The sequence below is a fragment of the Tupaia chinensis genome, unplaced genomic scaffold, assembly GCF_000334495.1.
Source record: "Tupaia chinensis unplaced genomic scaffold, TupChi_1.0 Scaffold000610_1, whole genome shotgun sequence".
In the NCBI taxonomy this organism is placed as follows: domain Eukaryota; kingdom Metazoa; phylum Chordata; class Mammalia; order Scandentia; family Tupaiidae; genus Tupaia; species Tupaia belangeri.
This window is the reverse complement of record NW_006160129.1, coordinates 2549352-2557115: the sequence shown is the minus strand read 5'-3', so window position 1 is coordinate 2557115 and position 7764 is coordinate 2549352. Positions and strand designations below refer to the sequence as shown.

The 7764-nt window shown below is 37.2% G+C and overlaps 1 protein-coding gene across 3 annotated transcripts in view; it reads right to left on the bottom strand.

Annotated features, from left to right (window-relative positions):
* The window catches only part of MKLN1 (muskelin 1), a 390424-nt gene that overhangs the window by 147918 nt on the left and 234742 nt on the right, over positions 1-7764 (bottom strand). The window lies entirely within an intron of this gene.

Here is a 7764-nt window from a genome sequence, read left to right as displayed (position 1 = left end):
AAAAAAAAAAAAAAAAAAAAAAAGCTACAAACATTTATGTTCAACAATCCCTATTCTAAAACTAACCAAATCATTGCTAATATATTCTAAAATTATTAAAAGCTATTAGGCAAACCAAATTCTGAAATAGACTGCTTTTTAAATTTCTCAAGGTCTCCTTAGAAGTACAACTTGGGGCCAGCAGATGGCATAGGGGTTAAAGGCGCTGGATTCCCACATGGTCGACTGAGATTTATTTGAGTTGTGGACCTGGTGGCTTGCTTTCTCATTTTTTTTTCTCTCTCTCTCTGTCCCTCTCTGGTCAAATTGAAATAAACAAATGAATAAATAAATAAAATACAGTTAAATAAAATAATTCTAAAACAAGTACAACTTATAACAATAAATAACTTACAGTAAATACCTTTTAAAACTCCAAGATTTAAATAGGAAGCTCCCTATTTTTCCTACTCCTTCCAAATGTAATATCCCTACCCAAAGATATCCACTTTAAAGATATTCTCAAATTTTGTTGAAAAATAAGAAAATCATGAAAATTTACAGTACAAATTCAAAACTTAATCATTACTTGGTATTTTGAACACAGCCAGTACATGATTCCCTCTAATCCAAACCAAAATTGCTTTTAAAAGAGAAAAGTAAACAAAATGGCTAATTAATTCATTTATTTACTCATTTAATGTTATAATACATAAATATTATTCTTGGACTACAATGTCTGAGGGGGAGGGATAATTTCATACTACCTATAGAGTCTGTGGTCTAGTTGTGGAATTAGCTATTAATCAAGTACTCATGCACATAAATGCATAATTACAAACAGTAAAAAAAAAAGTGATATATCAAACAGATATATATTGTTATGAAAGCATTTAACTATAGAGGCAGGAGAATGGGTGCCAGATTTATTTTGTTTTTTAGAATTATTTATTTAATTTTGCTTACTATTATTTTTAATTCACCAGAGAGGGCCAGGGAGAGAGGGAAAGTAAGAAAGCAAGCTGTCAGGTCCATGACTAGAACCCCAGTCAGGCATATGAGAGTCTAGTATCTTCAGATTTATTGGGGAAAAAGAAATCAGAATTTCCTGACAAAGTGACATCTTAGTTTACGGGTTTTATGGCTCTCTTGAAAGAACTGCTTAAATTGAAAGCGAAGAAAAGGGATGATGAAAAGAGGGAAAAAGGGATATACTCAGATCACTTAAAATAATTTAGCATTTTTATTTATACAAAGAAAACTTCCTTAATAACAAATACGAGGTGATATTGACTTTAACTGTTAGTCCCACTAAAGGAGTGTAAAGATTTTTTTAAATTATTTTATTTAACTTTATTTATTTATTTATTTTTATTTGAACAGGGAGGGACATAGTGAGAGAGACAGAGGGAAAGTGAGAAAGAAAGCCACCAGGTCCAGGATTCAGCCATGTGGGAGTCCAGCATCCTTAACCACCATGCCACCTGCCAGCCCGAGGAACATAAGGATATTTTTAAAGTATTAAATACTAAGAACAGGGACCAGCAGATGGCATAACAATTACATCACTGGACTCATATGTAGTCAACTGCAATTCGAGTCTCGGACCCAGTGGCTTAAAACTTGCAAGGTGCATGTGAGTGCATGCCCAAAATTCCAAAGAGGAGACAGAAGGATTGTGGTGTGGCCATACCCCCTAGTGGGTGCTTCCCAACTTTCTGTCTCTATGTCTCTTTCCAGCTAGTGCATGCACCCTATAGCAAAAGTCTCTTTCCAAAAAAAAAAAAATACCAAAAACATTTACAAACCGAAAAGTTAACACTAAACTCAAGCATCTTCCTTTTTTAAACATACATCTTCACAGACATATAAAGCTCCCATAAAAGCTCTAATAAAAAGGTAATATAAAAATAATATTATAGGACTAAAATATGGTATATTATATTGAGGACTATGTACTTATAACAAAGATTAAACTCAATTTCTGGAACTTCTGAACAAGTATTTCTCAAAAGAGATTTGCAAATCATCAACAAAACCAAAAACAAAATCTCATTTAAATTCTTAGTCAATAAGCATTTAAAACAACTGCTAATAGTGCTATTTATGTTCCACAAATTTCCCCATCAGTTATTAAAAATGAGTTTACATATCAAACTACAAAATGATGAAAAACACTGAGCAAGAGACCAAAAAAATTGAAGGCTCAAGTCCTGTATTATTATGGTAATATAAATAGGAGAAACTCATAGGCTTACAAGATATAACAGTTTATTCCAAAAGAACTAAATATTGAACATTTCTGCTTCCAGATAGGGGAAATAACCTGTAGCAGACTGATACTCCCTCTTAGAACCTCAAAAGTTCTCATATTAATACATTAAGACCTTAAATATCTGGGACCAACAGTTGGCGTAATGGTTCTGTCGCTGGACTCCCATGTAGTCGACCGCGGTTCGCGTCCTGACCCGGTGACTTAAAACTCACGCTGGGTGCATGTGCGTGCATGCGTCCCAAGATCCCGAGAGGAGAATGGAGGAGAAGGGATTGCGGCATGGCCATTCTCCCTGGGGAGTGATTTCTTGCTTTCTGTCTCTGTGTCTCTCTGTCTGTCTGGCGAGCGCAAGCGCCCTATTGAAAAAAACCTCTCCAAAAAAAAAAAAAGAACTTAAATATCTTTCTCTCTCTCATTTTTCCAATCTGAGAGTACTACTACTACTACTTCTTCCTTTTTTTTTTTTTTTTTTTTTTTTTTTAAGATTTTTGCCACAGGGCGTGTGCTCTCACCAAAGAGACAGTGAGAGAAAAAGTTAGAAATCACCCCATGGAGGGTAAGGATGGCCACACCAAAACCCCTTCTCCTCTATTCTCCTCCTGGGATCTCGGGCATACATGCATACACACTTCGTGATATTTGAAGCCACCAGGTCCAGGACTCAAACTCCTCCCATGTGGAAGTCCAGCACCTAAACCACCACCTCTAGAGTACTTTTTTAAAAAATTTGATAGAGGGAATTGTGAGAAACCACACCCCAGAGGGGACAACCACACCACTATCCTTTTTCCTTCATTCTCCTCTAGGGATTTTGGGCACGCATGCACAAGGGCCAAGCCTGTTTTTCAAACTGTCAGGTCCACAAAGTCTACCATGTGGGATCCAGCTGCCTTAAGAACCACAACACTGGCTGGCCTTAGGGTACTTTTTTTGTCTGTATTCCCAGTTAGGTACATATTATAGTCCTGTAAAATACTAAGGCAGCTTTTGTTAATAGCAGTCAGAAGGCTCAAATCAGAATCCTAACTTGTACACTTTCAACTCTTGGATCTGGACAGTTTAACTTATCACTTTCCCTAACTATAAAACAGAATGAAGGGATTGCGGTGTGGCCATGCCCCCTGGGGGGTTATTTCTCACTTTCTATCTCTCTGTTTCTCTGGCGAACACACGAGCCCTATAGTGAAATCCCCCCTACCCCCCGAAAAAAAGAATGGTATTATTTATCTTTCAGAGTTTTAGTGAAGATTCTTTCAAAGAACACCTGCTATGTGTTCACTATAGCACCTGAGAATCAAAGGCATTCAATAAATGGTGGCTGTTGAGAGAGTCACAGTACAATTTAGTTTTTTTTTTGTTTTTTTTTGAGAGATTTTTGCTATAGGGCACGTGCACTCGCCAGACAGACAAAGAGAGACATAGAGACAGAAAGTGAGAAATCACCCCGCAGGGGGGATGGTCCCACCGCAATCCCTTCTCCTCCACTTTCCTCTCGGGATCTTGGAGACACACACACACACACCCACCCACACACGCCCAGTGTGAGTTTTAAGCCACTGGGTCCGGGACGCGAACCGCGGTTGACTACGTGGGAGGCCAGCGACATAGCCATTACGCTAACTGCTGGTTCCCGCAGTACAATACAGTTTTAAAGTGAGAGAACTTGCAAGCCTTTTGAAAACAGTATGATCTTATGCAAGTTACTTAACCATTGTGGACCTCATTTTCCTCATGTGTAAAGCAGATATAAAACCTATCTTAAAAGTTGTGTTAAGGATTAAATAAAACTATAAACAGAAAGTATCTTACAAATAATTGGTGCTCAATAAATTGTAGCTAGTATCATTATTAGCAACAAGTATAGGGATTAGAAGTTTCCAAAACACTTTCAATGTAACAAAGCATGCAAGTCTATGAATTATCACTTAAATAAACGTATTTCTCTTAATTCCCAAATTAGGTACAATTTCTAGGACCAGCAGTTGGTGTAATGACTATCTCACTAGACTCCTATGTAGTCGACAGTGGTTCAAGGCCCGGACCTGGTGGCTTAAACTTACACCGGGCGCACGTGCATGCATGCTCAAGATCCCTAGAGAAGAATGAAGAAGGGATTGTGGTGTGGCCATCCCCCCGGGGGGGTGATTTCTCACTTTCTATCTCTCTTTCTTTTTGGTGAACCATGCACCCTATAGCAAAAATCTCTCTCAAAAAAAAAAATCAAATTAGGTACAATTTCAGAAAATAAAATTATGAAACAAAGGCAAATCCTTAAGCACATGGAAAAATAAAAGGCCATTCCATTAGTTTCAAAGAAAAAATATGATAGCTAAAACTAGATCTGTTTTAACATTTTGAAGGTTCTAATAAATCTGGAAGAATTAAAAGGGGAAAAAAAAGGGTTTTTTTGCTGTCTTTGGGAGAAGATAAAAAGTATTCTAAGTCCTTAAAAAAAAGTGATTGTAATTTTTCTTTAAAAAAAAAATCACTTCTTTACATAACTAAAATATAACTGGTTCAAATACAAAAACTCTCAAATATCTTGATTTCTTGGGACCAGAGGGGGGTGGTGTGGTGGTTAAGGTGTTGAACACTCCCACGTGGCTAATCACGGTTCAAGTCCTGGACCTGGTAGCTTGCTTTCTCACTTTCCCTCTCCCTCTCCCTCTCCCTCTCTCTTTGTGTATGAGTCTCTTTGATCAAATTAAAAAATAAATGAATGAATAAATAAAATAATTCTAAAAAAAAAAAACTTGGTCTATAAGTTTGTGAAGAAACATAATAGTTAAGCACTATAGTTAAGATCATGGATTTAGCCACTTAAGCCAGACTACCTTGGTTCAAATCTTAATTCCATCTATCTGTATGATCTCAGGCAATGTTTAACCTCTCCAAATTTGTTTCCTCTGGTAAAAGGAAATTTCATAAAGGACTACTGTAAAGATTAAACGATTTATGAGCCAGGCCGTGGACTGATGGTTAAGGTAGCTAGATCCCACATGATAGACCCCATGGTTCAAGTTCTGGACCTGGTGGTTTGAAAAATACCCTGGGTGTTTGAAAAACACCTATTGAATGCATGCCTAAAATTCCAAAAGGAGAAAAGATGGAGAAGGAGCTACAGTAATGACCATGCCCTATGGGGGTGGGGGGTGCTTTCTCATTTTCTCCCCTCTACCCCTCCCAGCACACATGTCCTCTGGCAAAATTTTAAAAAATGAAATAAAGATGAAATGAATTAATACATTTAAAGTGTTCATAAGAAAGCCTAGCATATGGAAGGAAACTTGTGTTTACCTTTTTCTTATTTTTTTGTTTGTTTGTTTGTTTTTGAGCAGTTTCTGCTATAGGGCTCGTGTGCTCGCCAGAAAGACAGAGAGACAGAGAGCGAGATGGCCATGCCCCAATTCCTTCTCCTCCATTCTCCTCTCGGGATCCTGAGCACAAATGCGTGCACACACCAGGTATGAGTCCAAGCCACCAGGTCCGAACTTAATCAGTGGTCGACTACATGGGAGTCTAGCGACATAGCCATTATGCCAACTGCTGGTCCTTGTAATTGTTTTATTATTGCCACTTCAAAGTGTCTAGATCTCCATCAATAAATATTTGCTACTTTGTGGACAATTTCATCAAATGCCTAAAATAAGATCTATTATATTTAGGAAGTACCTTAAATTTGACATCCACTGCCAGTGAAGAATAGATTACAGGGCAAAGAAAGGTCAGTACCTTTTTGATGTTTTCTATCATACAAAGTTATATAACATCCGCACTTGCTAATAAAAGTTAGGAAACATGAGTTTTACAATTTAGACATGGCCTACACCAGCAGATACAAAATGCTCAAACTCAAGATCCATAATACTCATCTATACTCTTTAGAAGAAAAAAGTTCAGATTACCCTCTAATAGTAGAATGCCTAAAAATAAAATACTACACTGCACCAGTCACTAGACTGTCATAAGGATTAAATAAGATACAGTAAATAAAAATGAAAGATCTATGTGTCAGATAGTATTTTATGAATGTACTTCAGAAAATTATAGCAATGGATTTCTCTAATTTCAAACACTTGCCTTCTAACTCCAAACTTAGTTTCTACCCACTTCAAATCAGGGCCCAAAGATAACAAAACACAAAGCAGAATCAAGCTGTCATCCCAAAGTCATTTCCTGCCTCAAAAGTACTCTTCATTAACATATCTATACAACAGATAATCAAATGGTGCCGGAAAATCCAAGTCTCACACCCACATCAGAAGTTTAAGAAATGACAGCCCAGAAATAGCCTAACTTAAGACCAGAAAATGTCTCTACAGGTTTTGGATCAAAGTCACCCAATTCTCAAATATCTGCAATGCAATATTAACCTAGCATAGAAAAATGCTGAATATCTTCAGATTCAAGAACATGTTATCTCACAAAATCAGAGGTCAGGTTCCTAGGGCTAGATTTCAACTCCTGCTGATGGTTGGGATGTTTACCTGTCTTACCCTCTAGTTAAAAACTGGGTTCCAGCATCAAACAGGAGCATGGTCATGCAGCAGCCATCAATAGGCCAAGCAGATCAGACCACAGGTCACTTGGCACCCTCCATTGAACCAGATCCTGCTAAATTCCTGACTGCCAACCCTTGACCTGGTGAGCAGGGTTGATGGGCTGGGAATCAAGAGAGACAGCTTCTAATTACAGCTCCATTTTGAGAGTCTTGACTAATTTGACTTTAGAAATAAAATTTGAAAAAATGTAAAGAACTTTTGAAATACACATGGAAAACTTTAAGTACACTTCACAGATCTAGTCACATCATTTAGTAATATAAAAAAATTATTTATTAATTTGCTTTGTTCATATATTATATCTCTGGGCCAGGGAGACAACTAGCACTTTCCTTCCATGTCTACAGAGATCTTAAACTCTTACTAAGATAGTTTCTCTGTCTGCGTGTAAAACTGGAGCTAGGGGCTCAGCTGCAGTAGCACCCACAGATAAGACGCTGCTGCTCTGAGGCTGAGGCCACATGGGAGGCCAAGATGAGATATTTAACAACTTAAACAGGCCAGGGCAGAAATATGAGACACTGTCAAAAAAAAAAATCCTCTGTCATAAATAAACAAAATATTTGAAAAGAAAAATAAGTCATTTGCTCCTTTTCCCAGAGATAAACTAAAGATAAACAAAATACTACATGGAAGTTCTTGCAGCAATTTCAGAAGAAATTTTCTAAAAACATATGGCAGCAATGCAATAGAAGTCTTTTTAAAAACTTGTATCAGATATCCTAACCATGCCAGTGTTGGAAGTCAAATTCATTAAGGTCAGACTTACTGTCTATTTGAGTCTCTGGGATGAAAAACTGGTCTGTGTCTATGCAAACCCATAGTTATAACAAGCTTTAATCCCAAGGGTCTTCAAAAAGTTCATGAAAAGGCACATTATGGAAAAGAAAAACTATGCACAGATTTTCAAAAATTTTGCATCAAAATTAACTCATACGCCATCACATT